Genomic DNA, 17998 nt, shown 5'->3' on the forward strand with positions numbered 1-17998 from the left:
CATTGCTGCAACCACCCCCACAGGGCATTGGCCACCATCCATGGAGTCAGTACAGAGGTAGAGCATCAGCCACTTTTTCAGCAATATCTGAAGCCAGCTGGATGGCTTTCACCTCTGCAAACTGGCTCCATTCACCTTCTCCTTCATCAGCTTCTGCAACTCGCCGTGTAGGACTCCATACAGCAGCCTTCCACCTTCGATGTTTTCCCACAATGTGACAGGACACATCAGTGAACAGGGCATATGGCTTCTCATTCTCTGGCAGTTTATTATACAGTGGGGCCTCTTCAGCAAGTATCACCTCCTTCTCTGGTGACATTCTGAAATCTTTGCCTTCTGGCCAGTCTGTGATCACTTCCAGAATTCCTGGGCGATTGGGGATTTCTATTCGAGCCTGCTGTGTGATCAGTGCAACCCCCTTACTCCATGTAGCATCAGTTGCATGGTGTGTAGAGGGGGTCCTCTCTTTGAACATCCAGCCCAGCACCGGTAATTGCGTGCCAGGAGGAGCTGTGCTTCAGTGCCAATCACCTCTGAAGCAGCTCGAATCTCTTCATACACTGCCAATACCTCATTTTCACTCGGAGTCTGGTGAGCCTTGGATCCTCTGTATCCCTGACTCCAAAACCCCAGGGTTCAGGCTCGAGTCTCCCGTGGCGCTTTCTGCCAGAGACTCCAGGTAGGGCCATTCTCCCCAGCTGCAGTGTAGAGCACATTTTTTACATCTGGTCCTCCCTGCACGGGCCCAAGGGCTACAGCATGAACTATTTCTTGTTTAATTTGTTTAAAGGCTTGTCATTGCTCAGGGCCCCATTTGAAATCGTTCTTCTTCTGGGTTACATGATAGATGGGGCTTGCAAAGAGACTGTAATTTGGGATATGCATTCTCCAGAAACCCACAATACCTAAGAAAGCCTGTATTTCCTTTTTGTTGGTTGGTGGAGACATGGCTGCTATTTTGTTGATCACATCCATTGGGATCTCACAAAGCCCATCTTCATAGAATCATAGAATGGTTTGGGTTGGAAGGGACCTCAAAGATCATCTAGTTCCAACCCCCATGCCATGGGCAGGGACACCCTCCACTAGACCACGTTGCCCAAAGCCTCATCCAACCTGGTCTTAAACACTTCCAGGGATGGGGCCTCCACAACCTCTCTGGGCAACCTGTTCCGGTGCCTCACCACCCTCACAGTAAAGAATTTCTTTCTAACATCTAATCTAAATCGACCCTCCTTCAGCTTAAGCCCATTACCCCTTGTCCTGTCACTACACTCCCTGATAAACAGTCCCTCCCCAGCTTTCCTGTAGGCCCCCTTCAGGTACTGGAAGGCTGCAATTAGATCTCCCCAGAGCCTTCTTTTCTCCAGGCTGAACAATCCCAACTCTCTCAGCCTGTCCTCATAGGAGAGGTGCTCCAGCCCTCTGATCAGCTTCGTGGCCCTCCTCTGGACGTGCCCCAGCAGCTCCATGTCTCTCCTGTACTGGGGCCCCCAGAGCTGGACACAGTACTCCAGGTAGGGGGGGTCTCACCAGAGCAGAGTAGAGGGGCAGGATCACCTCCCTCGACCTGCTGGTCATGCTGTTTTTGATGCAGCCCAGGACATGGTTGGCTTTGTGGGCTGCAAGCGCCCACTGCCGGCTCATGTTGAGCTTCTCATCAATCAATACCCCCAAGTCCTTCTCCTCAGGGCTGCTCTCAATCCATTCTCTGCTCAGCCTGCAGTTGTGCGTGGGATTGCGCAGACCCACGTGCAGGACCTTGCACTTGGCCTTGTTGAACTTCATGCGGTTCACATGGGCCCACCTCTCCAGCCTGTCAAGGTCCCTCTGGATGGCATCCCTTCCCTCCAGCGTGTCGACCACACCACACAGCTTGGTGTTGTGGGCAAACTTGCTGAGGGTGCACTCGAGCCCACTGTCCATGTCGCCGACAAAGATGCTGAACAGTGCCGGTCCCAGTACCGACCCCTGAGGAACGCCACTCGTCACTGTTCTCCACTTGGACATTGAGCCGTTGACCACAACTCTTTGAGTGCGACCATCCAGCCAATTCATTTTATCCGCCGAGTGGTCCATCCATCGAATCCATGTCTCTCCAGTTTAGAGACAAGGATGTCATGCGGGACAGTGTCAAATGCCTTGCACAAGCCCTGGTAGATGATGTCATTTGCCCTTCCCTTGTCCACCAACGCTGTAACCCCATCATAGAAGGCCACCAAATTTGTCAGGCATGATTTGCCCTTAGTGAAGCCATGGTGGCTGTCACCAATCACCTCCTTATTCTCCATGTGCCTGAGCATAGTCTCCAGGAGGGTCTGCTCTGTAATCTTGCCAGGCACGGAGGTGAGACTGACCGGCCTGTAGTTCCCTGGGTCTTCCATTTTTCCCTTCTTAAAAATGGGGGTTATGTTCCCCCTCTTCCAATTGGCGGGAACTTCGCCAGACTGCCAGGACTTCTCAAATATGAATGAGAGTGGCTTAGTAACTTCATCTGCCAGTTCCCTCGGGACCTGTGGATGCAACTCATCAGGTCCCATGGACTTATGCACCTTCAGGTTCCTTAGATATTCTCGAACCTGATCTTCTCCTACGGTGGGCGGTTCTGCATTCTCCCAGTCCCTGCCTTCTGTGACCTGGGCGGTGTGGCTCAAGCATTTGCCCGTGAAGACAGAGGCAAATCTTGCCATCTTATTCCTAAAAACCGGATCTCCTGCGCAGGCCCCTTCACCTTACTTTGTTTTATGGCGAAGCCAGCCTGCAGCAGGATTTGGATTATTTTCTTCCCTTTCTGAAGACCTTCTTCTGCTGAGTTGCCCCATACAATGATGTCATCAATGTATTGCAGGTGCTCTGGGGCTTCACCCTTTTCCAGTGCAATCTGGATCAGTCCATGGCAAATGGTGGGGCTGTGTTTCCACCCCTGGGGCAGTCAGTTACAGGTGTACTGGACGCCCCTCCAAGTGAAGGCAAACTATGGCCTGCACTCTGCTGCCAAAGGGATCGAGAAAAACGCATTAGCAATATTAATTGTGGCATACCATTTGGCTGCCTTTGACTCCAGTTCATATTGAAGTTCCAGCATGTCTGGCACAGCAGCACTCATGGGCGGTGTGACTTCACGATAGTCTACCGTCAGCCTCCACTCTCCATTGGACTTCCGCACTGGCCATATGGGACTGTTAAAGGGTGAGCGGGTTCTGCTGATCACTCCCTGACCCTCCAGTTGACGGATTAGCTTGTGGATGGGATTCAGGGAGTCTCGATTGGTGCAGTACTGCTGCCGGTGCACTGTTGTGGTACCAATTGGCACCTGTTCTTCGACCCTCTGCAACCCCACAACAGAAAGGTCCTCCAAGAGACCAGGCAGAGTAGACAACGGTTCAATTTCCTCCGTCTCCAAGGCAGCTATACCAAAAGCCCACCGGTACCCTTTGGGGGTCTATGCCCAGGATGCATGGAGCCTCTGGGCCAGACACAATGGGGTGCTTTTCCCAGTCATTCCCAGTTAGACTCACTTCAGCCTCCAGCAGAGTCAACTGTTGGGATCCCCCCGTCACACCGGAAATAGATATCGGTTCCACCCCTTCAGAGCTGGATGGCGTTAAAGTACACTGTGCACTGGTGTCCACTAGGGCCTTGTACTCCTGTGGATGTGACGTGCCAGGCCATCAGATCCACACAGTCCAATAAACCCTGTTGTCCCTTTCCTCCACCTGGCTGGAGGCAGGGCCCCTCTAATCCTGCTCGTCATATTCGCTACTCCCTTCTTGAAAAAAGGACTTAGAAGTCCCTTCAAAAGGATCATAAGTGCAGTCGGGCCTTTCACTCAATCTGGGGGGCTGGCCACTGGAAACTGGAGCAGCATTTTTCCTGGAAGAATCCCTTTTTATGACTGGCTTGCCTTGCAGCTCACGTACTCATGCCCGTAGGGTTGAGGTAGGCTTCCCATCCCATTTCCTCATGTCTTCTCCGTGGTCGCACAGATAAAACCACAGGATACCTCGTGGTGTGTACGCTCTATATCCCCTCTCCGGAGCAGAGGAACGCTTACTCCTAACAGCTGAAATACTGGTCTGTACAGGTGGGGAGTAGGAAATATCTTCTTTGAGTTGTCGGACCTCCTGGGACAGTTTCTCCACAGCCGAGACGAGGGAGGAAGAGAGACTCTTCATATTGCCGGAGTTGGCCAGCCACTTCACCCACTGTTGGTGCCTCTTCACTTTTCCAGTCCATTACTGCCAGTGAGTTGGCGTACAATGATGGTGCACTTCGTACACATTTTCACCACATGGGTCGGGTACATTTAACTTCATCAGGATCTGTGGGTAACTGCACATTGTCTGGGTCATAATGAACCATCTCCTGCACAGCTAATTCCCTCAGGTACTGGATACCTTGCTCCATGGTGGTCCACCTGCCTGGATGACATACAACGTCTTCACTGAAGGGGTACCTTTCCCTCACGCTTGACAGGAGTCACCTCCAGAGGCTGAGGGCCTGTGCCTTCTTCCCAATCGCCTTGTCAATGCCCCCTTCCCTAGACAGGGATCCCAGCTGCTGTTTGGCCTCCCTGCCCTCCAGTTCCAGACTACTGGCCCCATTATCCCAGCATCGGAGCAGCCAGGTAATGAAGTGCTCCTCTGGAAGGCGGCTGAAATTTTTTCTCATATCTCTCAGCTCACTCAGGGACAGGGATCAGGTGATTACCTCTGGTTCTGGCTCTTCTTCCTGTTCTCGTGACGGTCCTGGTTCATCATCATCCCTCACTAAGCAAACCGATTTCCTTGTGTATTTCTTTTTGTGTATAGGGGCGACTGGTACCGGTATGGGTTGGTCTTTTGGCTCGGCTACAGTGCCTGTTGCAGGGGTTTGAGTAGCCGCAGTGCCTGTTGCGGGGGTTTGAGTAGCCGCAGTGCCAGTGGGTCTGTTCTCCCTCTCTTCCTCCTGATGGTGCTGTCTACTATCAAGCAGTGTTTGGTGGATCGTGGCCAGGGCCCAGCACAGCGCAATAAGTTGTGCCTCCTTGGAATAGCCACAGCTTTTTCCTTTCAAATATTCTGCCACTTTATCAGGGTCTTGCAGTTGTTCGGGAGTGAAGCTCCAAACCATTGGGGGTGAGAAGGTCTCTAGATACCTGCCCATACTCTCCCACATGCCATGCCAGCCCTGACTATTCAGCCTCGGGGAAGATCCCTGGGTGGTATTCTTAAAACAATTTTTGCTAACCCTGAACAGGACTTGAAACACATTCAGGAGACCTAGCAATAGGAACATGCTGGCCTGAACATTCCAAGGGTATTCAAAATTCTCAAAAGCTGTTGTAACCAGCCTGAAGGGAAAAGGGGAGGTGAAAGAGTGGGAGAAAGTATCCCCCCTTGTCTTTCCCATAGATTGGGTGCAATTATTAATCAATTCTGAGAGATGTTGTCCAAGGTACAAGCATGACAGAAATGCTACATACGAGTACCAGCTTAGGCTCATGACCATCAATGTTATCATAAGTCAATATCACGCAATACAACAAAATGAGAATCCTGACCCCTCTCCCAGAGGTGATAAGCAGCATGGGAAGGATTACATAGGGTAAACACAGGTTTACATACCACAGCCATGTGACCAAACAAAATATCATTGTGACCAGCAACTGCTTAAATGACATTATAAATGCTTATAACAACTTTGTTTTAACACACTCATGTCAGAACTGTCGTTATCTCAACCTTTTGTGCCCCACGTTGGGTGCCAGAAAGGACTGACATGGTTTAGCCCCAGCCGGCAGCTGAGCACCACGCGGCCGCTCACTCACTGGGATAAGGGCAGTTTACTGGGACAGCAAGGGAGAGGGAAACAACAACAACAGTACTGATAACAGAATATTCACAATGGGTGATAACAGAAAGCAATTTACCAATCCAATGACAGACCTACCAGACACTCAGCCCACACTCAGAGCCACATCAAACCCATCCCTCCCCGACTAGCCCCCTTTTATGGTGAGCATGATGTCACATGGTATGGAATAGCCCCCTGGCCAGCTTGGCTCACCTGTCCTGGCTCCTTGTGAAAATTAACTCTATCCTAGCCAGAACCAGGACAATTACCCAAGGAAGCAGTCCAGGTTTAGAATGCTATACACTGCAAGTAGTCTGGGACTTGGCAAGTTATTGAAATAAACTATAAATTGAGACGTCTTGACTGAAAAGAGAAAAAGTGTATTTAAGAAAGAATTATGCATGTTGAGGTCTTAATACTGCAAAGAAAAATCTCTGTCTTTAGGGAAAAACTGTTAACAGTGTCTTCAGAGGTAGTTATCCTTACATCTGTTACAGTCTTCCTGTGCCCCCTTTTCTTTTTGTCTGAAGCCCTTAGATATTTTCCTTGAAATTCAGCAATCAATTCAGTGGTTCGCAAAAATGAGTACATCTTTCATCATTCCATGTATCATGGCAGTCCTATTTTGTCATGTTGTTTTCTTGTTCTGGTATTTAGCATCAGTACCTGAGTATCATAATAATGACCTGAATTAACGTAAGTGGAATTTGAGGATAGAGTGATATAGGAACTACCTTATCAGATCAGATTCACCAGCAATCCAGTTTGAAATGTCTTTGAGCAATTCTGCTTCTCTTGTGATCGGACTGTTTATACAAACTCTATAGTTTCTTTTTTAACTGTTAAAAAAATTTGCATTCCATTCTCTTCCCCTAGTGCTGTGTTAAAATAGTATCTGCAGTGCAGGACTGACTTGAAAAACTGATCAGAAAGTTTCTAAAGTTGCATTGCTTTTACACACAGTGATGAAGATTGACTACGCAAATCAAAAAGTCCCTCATTTCTCAGGATAACACTGCAGAAGCAGCAGAATTCTAAAAGCTTGATCCTGATTTCTTCTGATTTATGCCTTTTGAAGTGGTTTTCTCACCTTGCTTCCTCCAGAAGGCTCAGGTCAGTTGAATAACAGTGCTACAATTATACTTGGCCTATAAGCAGAGTGATCTTTTGGTTTTGAAAATGTGGTTTCGCCCCAACCAGCAGCTAATCACCACACAGCCGCTCACTCACTCCTCCCCCGTCAGGATGGGGGAGAGAATCAGAAGGGTAGAAGTGAGAAAACTCATGGGTTGAGATAAAGACAGTTTAATAGGGAAAGCAAAAGCCGCGCACACAAGCAAAGCAAGACAAGGAATTCATTCGCTACTTCCCATCAGCAGGCAGGTGTTCAGCCATCTCCAGGAAAGCAGGGCTCCATCACACATAACAGTTACTTGGGAAGACAAACACCATCACTCTGAACACCTCCTCCTTCCTTCCTCTTCCCCAAGCCCCTTATATGCTGAGGATGATGTCATATGGTATGGAATATCCCTTTGGTCAGTTTGGGTCAGCTGTCCTGGCTGTCCCCCCTGCCAACTTCTTGTGCACCCCAACCTACTCGCTGGTGGAGTGATGTGAGAAGCAGAAAAGGCCTTGACTCTGTGTAAGCACTGCTCAACAATAACAAAAACATCTCTATATTATCAACACAGTTTTCAGCACAAATCCAAAACATAGCCCCTTACTAGTTACTATGAAGAAAATTAACTCTATCTCAGCTGAAACCAGGACAGAAAACCATTTTCAAACAAAAAGCTCTGGTTAATATTTACATGTGCCACTCATATTTGGGATGATTGTACTGGAGCTGACAGCATGTTACCAAACCAAGCATTAGCCCAATCTTGATAAGGTAGATGAAAAGGAGGGTGATTCTTTCTTTTTAAATCAAGTTAGCTTATAATTGAAAAGCCTTCATGCTTCTCACAACTTGGAGCAATTGCTGATTTCCCACTTCAGCAGCTAGCAACAGGACCCAAAACAAATTAAGGTGTTTGGGAACATGTTAGATGATCGAGTGAGCCATGGCAATGAGGATCAGCTAGTACCTGGATACTTAACAGGCAAATGCAAGCCCGCATCTTAACAAGCATTTCACAGCTTTTTGTGTTTTACCCAACATACATGCACAGTGTTTTTCCTGGTTACCGCTGGCAGGAAGACGATGGCAATTAACATTGCCTATCTTAAATTAGTTTAACAAGAGCCCTTATCTGACAACAATCACCTAAGGAAGGGTTCAGGCTCCCCAGCAAGATCTATTAGAACTGTGCTGTAAAGGGCAGGTTTTCAACTCACAAGTATAGACCGACTGATTTATATTTTAATAAATACTATGGTGAGGGAGTTTTTAGTCTAGTCATTTGATTTGTATGCAGACAGTTGCAACAAAACATTTTCAAAGATGAAACTGATTTAATACAAACTGCAGCTATGTATTGTACATTTGGCAGCAAGCAATATATGTATATATAAGGAGGAAAAAAATTTATTTTTCAATATTGTTTTAATTTTATGTAGTGCATCTTGACTTTTCTGGTTAATCTTTTATTTAGGATGAAGATAGAAAAGTGTATTAAAAAAAAAAAAAAAAGCCAGTACAGAGTTCTAGCTTTCATCTCGAGCTGGTTGTACAGGAGCTGATTTTACATAGGCAGCTTGAGAACATGCTTTAAAAAGAAGTTTCCTGGGCATTTCTCTTATCTGAAGACGTCGAGCTAGGCTTCATCTATTCACGGCAGCCCTGTATTATGCAGATGATCAAAGTCAGCCGAGTGAATTGTAAAATGGGACTTCGCCGTGAAACATGCTTTTCACCTTATTTCTTCAGAAAAAAAGGTCAGCCGTCGTGTCTACAAGTCCCCCGCACCAGCCCGGCTCTCCCTGTCGCTCCGCGGGCGCAGCTCCCCAACCCTCTCCTGAGGCAGTGGGGATATCCTGAGCGGATAGGCCGCGCGCTCTCGTTGAAGCCGGGATTCCCGGGGGAAGAGCCCGAAATTGCTTCAGGGCCGTGCACGAGCTGAGTCACCACCCCGCCGCGCGGAGCGGGAACGGCAGACGGTTGCAGTCGGAGCCCCGCCTCCTTTTCGAATGCCCAGAGCATTCCAGCCCCGGTCGCCACGGTAACGCATTGGGGAGGGTCCGTCGGCAGCCAATAGGGAGGCAGCGGGCGGTCAATGAGCGGCAGCGGGTGCGAGATTTAAACCCACGGTGGCTAGGCTGGGTTCTGCTCTGTTCCTATTAATCCTCTCTACTATGGCTCTTAGCGTCACCAGGGTAGGTGTGGGCTGGGCAGAGCGGCCTGCTGGGGCCTTACTGTTATGTAGGGGAAAGTGTGGCTGGGGAGCGGGATGTCATGCTGCAGGTGGGGGAGCACGTTACTCGCCTAAATTTGTGGCGGCGGTAGTGGGGCGGGGAAGAGGTGGCCGTGCGGCCCTCCCGCGTCCTCTTCCTTTTGTTCTCACCTAGAAACATTTTAGCTTCAAGGGGAGAGAGAGGGGTGCAGCAGGGTAACCCTCCTGAATTCTTTCCACCAGTTTCTCCTTGGTGGGGGGTGGTGTGTGTGTGTGCGCGCGCGCGCTTCTCCTGGGTCACCTCCCCTTAGTCCTCCCTAAACCTGAGGATCGGAGGGGATACGGGGTGCAGTTACGCAACCCCCCAGGTCTGCATCTCTAACCCTCTGGTTTCGTAGGGTGCAGCCATGCAACCCTTTCCCTAGCTCCTCCCCTTCAACCCAACGGTTTGGGGGGGGCGTGCGCGCAACTCTTCCCCCAGGTTCTCCTCCTCTAACCCTCCAGTTTCTGAGGGGGGATGCAGCCGTGCAACCCTCAGGTACCCCCTCTAATCTCGCCGCTTGTGGCGTGTACACCCGGTCCGTCACCCCCCCCGCTTGATCACCCGTTAGGGTGCAGCTGACCGTCTTTATCTCTCCTCGCAGCACACCCGGATGGTGGCCGATACCGCAGTGAAGAGCAGCTTGCCTGCTGCCAAACGCAGGGTGGCGGTGGCGGCCAAGGCGCGGCTGCGCCCCCGCACGGTCCTGGGGGACATCGGCAACCGCGGGCTGCCGTCAAGAAGGCGGCGGCGGTGGTGGTGGGCTGTGGGCGGGAGACGGGGAGCTGGGCTACGGCCCCCCCCCCCCCCGAGAAGGTTGCGCCTAGGAAGGTACTGAGGGCCGCCGCGGAGGAGGCGCCGCTGCCAGCCCCGGAGCCCCAGCCAGAGCCGGGCTAGGTGCTCCCTCACCAACCCTGGTCTGCGCTAACCCTGCACCGAGGCTGGGTTGACTGGGGAGCACAGCCTTACTTGGTGCCCCTGAAACAGGGGTTATGAGTCCCTGCAGTGCTCCCACACTGCAGGGCTGCTGGTGCAGCTTGCACCATGGGAGCCTTCGATTGGCCTGCACTGGCCTGCAGAGGTGCTGCCCAAGCTGATCCCGTGTTTCCTTGTAGTTGGAGTCTCTGTCTCTAACCCCCATAGAGATGCCTGGATGTGCACTGTCAGAGGACATGCTGCATCAGGCTTTTTCTGATGTCTTGCTTGATGTGAAAGACGGTACTGACATAAATCTCTGCAGTAAATATGTAAAGGACATCTACAACTACCTGAGAGATCTTGAGGTTGGTAGTAGTAGTTCAGAACTGCAGGAGGATCTTCTGCTGACAATTACAGTGAACTTGTTATAGGGATGGTTTGGAGCTGGTATTCACTTTCACCTATGGATTTTTCAGGATGCACTAATTAGTGGTTTCTCAACTTAAAATACCACAGTAAACTGAGCTGATAACATAAACAGATGTTGGCTGTTAGACCAGTCAACTAGTAGTACTAGTATCACTCTCTCTTTAGCCAATCTCTATTAAATGAAGAAACCTTATGCCCTATGGCCTATGCGGTATGCTTGTACTGAACTGTAGTACCTTAAGGTGCAACAGAGGCTAGGCATTGCAAATGTTTGGGCTAAGTAACTAGATCTATTAACCATATTCCTTCCACAGGAAAAACAAGCTGTCAGACCCAAATACCTAGCAGGCCAGGAAATCACTAGGAATATGCATGTCATACTAATAGACTGGCTTGTGCAAGTACAGATAAAATTCAGACTGCTGTAGGAGACTGTGTACATGATGGTTGCTGTCATTGATCACTTTCTGCAGGTGAGTGTCTCTTGCCCAGCATCAGATGATGCTTTTTCCCCTAAGCTAGAGCATAATGAGTAGTGATCAATAACACCATACTTGGTTAGACTTGTTACCCTTAACAAAATATAGTTGACCAACAAAGGGCATTTGATGTTGAATTGCATGCATCATATAACCCTCTCAACTATGAACAGTGACTTGATATATCCAAGCTGCTTGCTTCCATCCCTGAATTGATCTCAAAGCCTTCTAATACCCCTGCGGATGCCAATAGAAGTAACAGATGTGCAGTTATTCTGTATATGTCAGTATGAACATCATGACATAGAACAAACCTTATGTATGCTACCTTGAAAAGCTGTGTTCTGAGCCAAGTCATTCAGATAAATCCCTACTGTTGCTTACTACAGGACAATGCTGTTTCCAAGAAGATGTTGCAGCTGATTGGTGTGTCAGCTATGTTTGGTGTCAGCAAATAGGTAGAAATACATCCCCCAGAAATTGGAGACTTTGCCTTTGTAACTGATCGCACTTACACAAAGTCCTAGATCTGCCAGATGGAGATGAAGGTCCTGCGAGGACTGAACTCTGATCTGGGTCACCCCCTCCCTCTACACTCCCTAAGGAGGGCTTCAAAGATTGTAAAGGTAATGCTGAAAAATGGGTGTTACTGTAAGCAGTATCTGAAAGATACAACACTTGACTGTGGCAGTTTGTTAAAATGGTTCAAAACTTTTAAGTATTGCAACAGTTTAGCGACTGAGCAGTCTCCCATGTAGAAATGGGTCTTGTTTGTCTGGTTTTGGTCACATGAGCTTAACCCAGTGTCGCAGTTTAACCCCAGCCGGCAGCTGAGCACCACGCAGCCGCTCGCTCGTTCCCCCCCCCATCAGGATGGGAAAGAGAATCAGAAGAGTTAAAGTGAGAAAACTCATGGGTTGAGATAAAGACAGTTTAATAAGTAAAGCAAAAGCTGCGCACACAAGCAAAGCAAGGAATTCATTCACAACTTCCCATGGGCAGGCAGGCGTTCAGCCTTCTCCAGGAAAGCAGGGCTCCATCGCACATAACAGTTACTTGGGAAGACAAACGCCATCACTCTGAATGCTGCTGCTGCCCCCCCCCCCCCCCCCCCCCCCCCCCCTTCCTCTTCCCCCAAGCTCCTTATAAGCTGGGCATGACGTCATATGGTATGGAATATCCCTTTGGTCAGTTTGGGTCACCTTTCCTGTCTGTGTCTCCTCCCAACTTCTTGCGCACCCCCGGCCATCCTGCTGGCAGGGGGGTGTGAGAAGCAGAAAAGGCCTTGGCTCTGTGTAAGCACTGCTCAACAACAACAGGTCTATATAACAAAAACATCTCTATATTATCAACGCTGTTTCCAGCACAAATCCAAAACATATCCCCATACTAGCTACTGTGAAGAAAATTAACCCTCTCAGCTGAAACCAGGACACCCAGCCAAAAACAGAGTTAAAATGCCTGCCTAGTACTTCAAGTGACTGCTATTGAAAGGAGTAGTCCTATGCTATGAGCGGCCTAATACAGCGCAGAACTGCTCTGTGATTAAGCCACTTGAATTTCAAGCCTATAGCTCTGAAAATATTTGTTAAGGAAGTATTTCTCCCTGCTTGACTAAACAAAGGCTTGACCGGATGCTCTTGCCTTGGAGATAGCCAGTACTCAACTCTGACTTACTGCAGGTGGACTTAGAACAGCAAACTCTGGCCAAGTACCTGATGGAGTTGTCCATTGTGGACTATGAAATGGTTCACTTCCCTCCATCCAGGACTGCAGCTGCTGCTTCCTGGTTGGCTCTGAAAGTCCTCGATGGAGGAGAGTGGGTAAGTCATGCTTGTCAGACCACCTCCTGGTTTGGGACTTGGTGTGCCTGTGCATCAGCTTAAAAAGCTGCTCTGGGCCAAGTGCATGCCTTCTCTTCCCTTGTGGTATCTTAGCATGTTCTTGTCTCCCCTTGGCCCATTACAAGGGGACAGAAGTAGGGCAGTAACTGTCAACCCTCCCTTGTTAGAAAGGAGACTGCAAATGCCTGAGCCCAATAGAAGACAAAGAATCCAATGAACTTGGATCTGTTCTAGTAGGCTTGTCTAATAACTTCCCTTCCTTTCAGGCACCAACTCAGCAATGCTACATGTCTTACCAAGCACATGGTAAGAATTTCATGGTGCAGGTGGGGAGTATATGTGGTCAAGTGTCAATGCGTGGCTTTCTGAAGTTAGCTTAGCTGTGACTTGAATCACTGATATCAGATTTGTATCAGACCTGCTCACTTCAGCTGAAGATCTCTAACTTGCCAAAGTGGCATGAGCCGGCCATGATCTGGTCTTGGGTGGTAGAACTGGCTTGGCCTGCCCACTAAGCCTCAGATGAGCTGGAGTAGTGTAAGTTTATGAACAGGGTGAAATTAAATGAGCTTATCCCTTTGCAGACAATCAAGAACAAATACGCCAGCAGCAAAAATGGCAAGATAGGCACCCTTGCACAGCTGAACTCTGCTGTCATACAGAATCTAGCAAAACCTCTGGCCAAAGTGTTATAACTTCTACATGAACTCAAGCAGAATGTTGTCACATAGTGCTAATGTGTATATAATGTATCTTATTTGTGTATTTCAGGCTTTTAATAAAGAACTCTTTTTGCCTTTTACTCCAGTGCTGTCTTATTTTGTGTTCTTTGTGATAGTACAGTTGACTTTTTCCACTACATCTGAGGCATCTCCATAGAGGCTGTGAATAGTGAGCTCTGGGATTAGCTCTTCGGAGTTGCTGAGCCTCCAGGTAGGTGTACAGGCAGGAGTGTTGGCATAGGCTCCACTAAATGTGGCAGATCTAGCTGCTGCCAGATTAGTCAAATTAAGTTCCACAGTTAGAGTGCAGCTCTTAAATATTTATTGTAGTGTATTTTTGTTAATAACTTATCTAGTAACTATCTGGAAAAATACCTGAGAGAGGGGGCTGCCTTGTTCCTTTCTTGTGCCTGCTACAAGTCAAGGGTTTTTTTTTACTGGGAGGGCTTGGTGGTGAATAAGCTCAGCAACTAACAAATGTCCTTTTGATGACCTTTGACACAAGGTGACTAACACAGGTCTTTGATTTAGGTCTAACTATCACAAGGTAGGTCTGGGGCTGTCCTCCCTCACTGCCCGGTACGTTTTTTGGCTCTACTTTGGGGGCCATTTCTTAAGGAAATGGTTATTCCTGTCATAGCTTAGCGGTTGAGCGTCGAAAGGCCGATACAGAGGAAGAAGCCTGGCATTGGCTGGAAGCGCGTGGGCTGCTGGGGAGCCCCGTCCTTCCAGGCAGAAGCAATCGCCGGCTGCGCTGCCGAGGAGAGCGCGCGGGATGTTTGGAGGCGCAGCCATGAAGTTGCTGCAGCGGGAGCTAGGTGCGGTGGCCGAGCTGCCGACCAAGCCAGAGGCGAAACTGGCCGTCCTCATGCTGCTCCGGTCAGTGCTGACGAGAGTGGGGAGCTGACGGAGTTGGCGGCGGCTCTGAGGAGGCCGGAGCGGGGAGGAGCTGCTGGGGTGGGTGTGAGGGGCGGTAGCTACGGCAGGGCCTCCTCAGCGCCTGTTTTCCTGAGCTGTGGTGTTGAGTCTGACTCTTTTCACTTTGCCTCTGCTCCATCCTGAAGGAACAGATGAAGCCAAGCACCGCCACAGGTCATGCTAGTAAGCATCTCCCTACTCTAACTCCCTCCAACAACCCTCTGTGTGTTCTCTTAATGGAATGTGTTATTACAGTAATAATGTGACATGACTAATGTATATATTTAAAATAACATTTTTTTTATTTACCAAAAGTGGTTGTTATAACAATGAAATGTTTTTCTTGGCTGAGCATCTTATTGCATTTTCTAGACAGCTCTTGTAGATGTGTTAGCTTACAAAACTGCCACGTGAGTATTGCCCACTGCCCTTTCTCCTCTTCGATTTTTCACTTTAGACCACTCTAACAAGGCTTAAGTTGCGATGATGGCTTTCAGGAATCTGATTGCTGGGGCTGAAGCCTTACAATGCAGTGTTTGGCAACAATACTGATTTAAGGTGTTTCTTCTTGTTCTTGTTGTGTTTGTTATCTATGTTCTCTTCTACTGAACCAGCCAGTTGCATATATAGAGCAATGCTGTGAGCCAGTTCTAGCACATCTAAAAAGTACTAAATGGAAATATTTTAAAGGCTAATTATTTATTTGATAGTATAGTCTCAGTAACAGTGGAAGAGATGATGAGGTGTGGAGGTAGGAACAAGAAATACCTTGTTAGTACAGCCATCAAACTGCTTATCCTTTATGCTCTATAGATTGTATTTAAAAGTCTTTCTGTTATGCTATTTTAGTGACGTTCCTGCTTTGCAGGTCAAGAAAGCTACCCTGGTCATGCTATTGAAAAAAAATCTTATCAAGAGGTATGTCACTTGATAATTTCAAACTTTTGATGTATTTTAAAATAAAGAGGAGAAGGTTTGGGAACTGAGCTTGGAGGTTCTCTTCTAGTTACTCCTTTTTAGTAAAAACTCTGGATTAACGTTCAGTACTTTGCAGGAGAAAATAAGGAAAATCAAGAGAAAATAGGAGGAAGAAATATTTTACTCTGTCTTCTAATGTAGTTCAGTATCTGATGTGGTTTCTAAGTTTGCAAACCTAGTGATAGCTAGAATTCACTAACATAGTTCCATATGCTAAAGTATTCCTGGTCTGAATAATCTGTGGTTGGAAGATGTCATGGTTTAACCCCACCACGCAACTGCTTGCTCACCCCTGCCCCCCTCAAGGGTATGGGGAGGAGAATGGAAAAAACCTCATGGGTTGAGATAAAGACAGTTTAATAGGATAACAATGGAAGAAAACAATGCCCCTGCCACCGCACAACAACGCCGTGGCTACCGAACACCACCACCACTGCACAAATGCAATTGCTCACCACATGCTAAAGGAAGAAAAAAAAAAACCCCAAAACAAAACAGAAAACCTCCCGATTCCCAGTCTGTTTCTGAGCAGCGATTCTGCCTCCTGGCTAGCTTCCCCAGTTATATATGGAGCATGATGTTATATGGTAGAGAATATCCCTTTGGTCAGTCTGGGTCAGCTGTCCTGGCTATGCTCTCCCAGCTTCTTGTGCACCTGGCAGGGCATGAGAAGCTTAAAAGTCCTTGACTTAGTGTAGACGCTACAACTATCTAGCAACAACTAAAACCATCAGTGTGTTATCAACATTATTCTCATACTAAATCCAAAACACAGCACTATACCAGCTACTCGAAAGACAATTAACTCTATCTCAGCCGAAACCAGGACAGTAGGAAAAATTCTTACTTCAGGCATGCAGAGAGCAAGTTAAAACTGTGACATTACTTTTATGCTTTTTGTTCTTTTCACACTGTTTTGGTTGGGGGTTTTTGTTTGTGGGGTTGGTTTTTTTTTGTTTTTTTTTTTTTAGTATTGCAGAAGATATGGAAAGATAAATGGAGAAAGTAAAAGTCTCTTTCCAAAACAAGACATTAGTCTTGCAAAGGTAGTTTTTCCTTCCTCGTTATTTGGAGGTTTTCTGTTTGTTTATGTGTGCACACATGCATGTATGTATGCATAATTCTGATTAAAATAGGATTTCAAAATGATATAGTGTGTGTTACAAATATGAGAGATTTTAGTACCATTGAATCAGTAGAAATGAAGATGGAGATACCATAGACAGCAACAAAAAAAATCACAAGTTGAAATGTGTAAACCCCAAAGGTTCTGCAAAATTGCGAAAGTCTGACTGGATAAATTGGTAAGCATAGTTTTTGGCAGTTTTTTATAAATGCCTGTGAAAAGGTTGTTAGGTGTTACATCTCCTGTGTTATATGGTTGTTCATTTGAATTCCCACCTTACCTTTTGTAGATGCTGAGATTTAGTGGTGTCTGAGTATGTTTGGCAAGAGAAAAATGCATTGTCACTCTTACAAATAATCAGTGATATACCTGTGGTGGGTTGACCTTGACTGGCTGCCAGGTACCCACTAAGCTGCTCTATCACTCCCCCTCCTCAACTGGCTGGGGGAGAAAAATATGACAAAAGGCTCATGGTTCGAGATAAGGACAGAGAAATCACTCACCAATTACTGTCACAGGCAAAACAGACTCAACTTGGGGAAATTAATTTATTACCAATCAAATCAGAGTAGGATAATGAGAAATAAGAACAAATCTTAAAACACCTTCCCTCTACCTCTCCCTTCTTCCCTGGCTCAGCTTCATTCACGAATTCTCTATCTCTTCCTTCTGAGTGGTGCAGGGGGACAGGGAATGGGGGTTGGAGTCAGTTCATCACATGTTGTCTCTGCTGCTCCTTCCTCCTCACGCTCTTCCCCTGCTCCAGTATGGGGTCCTGTTGTGGTTCAACCTCAGTTAGTAACTAAGCAACATGCAGCCACTTGATCACCCCTTTACTCCTCCCCCCCTCCCCCCACCCAGGGGGATGAGGAGGAGAATGGGGAAAAAAAAAAAAAAGACGACGACGCAGAAGGGGAAAAAATAAAGCATGATGCCCAGACTGTTTCTGAGCAGTGAATCTGTCTCCCGGCTAGCTTCCCCAGTTATATATGGAGCATGCTGTTAGGGAATATCCCTTTGGCCAGTCTGGGTCAGCTGTCCTGGCTATGCTCTCCCAGCTTCTTGTGCACCTGGCAGAGCATGAGAAGCTTAAAAGTCCTTGACTTAGTGTAGACACAGCAACTACCTAGCAACAACTAAAACCATCAGTGTGTTATCAACATTATTCTCATATTGATCCAAAACACAGCACTATACCAGCTACTAGAAAGACAATTAACTGTATCTCGGCTGAAAGCAGGACAGTATCCACCCCTTATTCCATACCATCTATGTCATGCCCAGGTCCTACACTTCCCAGTACATTCCAACTAATCACCATCGCTTTTCCTGTCTTTTGATATGTACACACAGATATAATTCCCTCTCTCTATC

The 17998-nt window shown here is 47.5% G+C and overlaps 1 pseudogene; it reads left to right on the forward strand.

The window, feature by feature from the left end:
- The first annotated feature begins 9687 nt into the window (after positions 1-9687).
- LOC142599293 (G2/mitotic-specific cyclin-B1-like) lies at positions 9688-13586 on the forward strand (annotated as a pseudogene).
- The last annotated feature ends 4412 nt before the right edge of the window (positions 13587-17998 follow it).

The sequence above is a fragment of the Balearica regulorum genome, chromosome W (genome assembly GCF_011004875.1).
Source record: "Balearica regulorum gibbericeps isolate bBalReg1 chromosome W, bBalReg1.pri, whole genome shotgun sequence".
NCBI classification, from domain to species: domain Eukaryota; kingdom Metazoa; phylum Chordata; class Aves; order Gruiformes; family Gruidae; genus Balearica; species Balearica regulorum.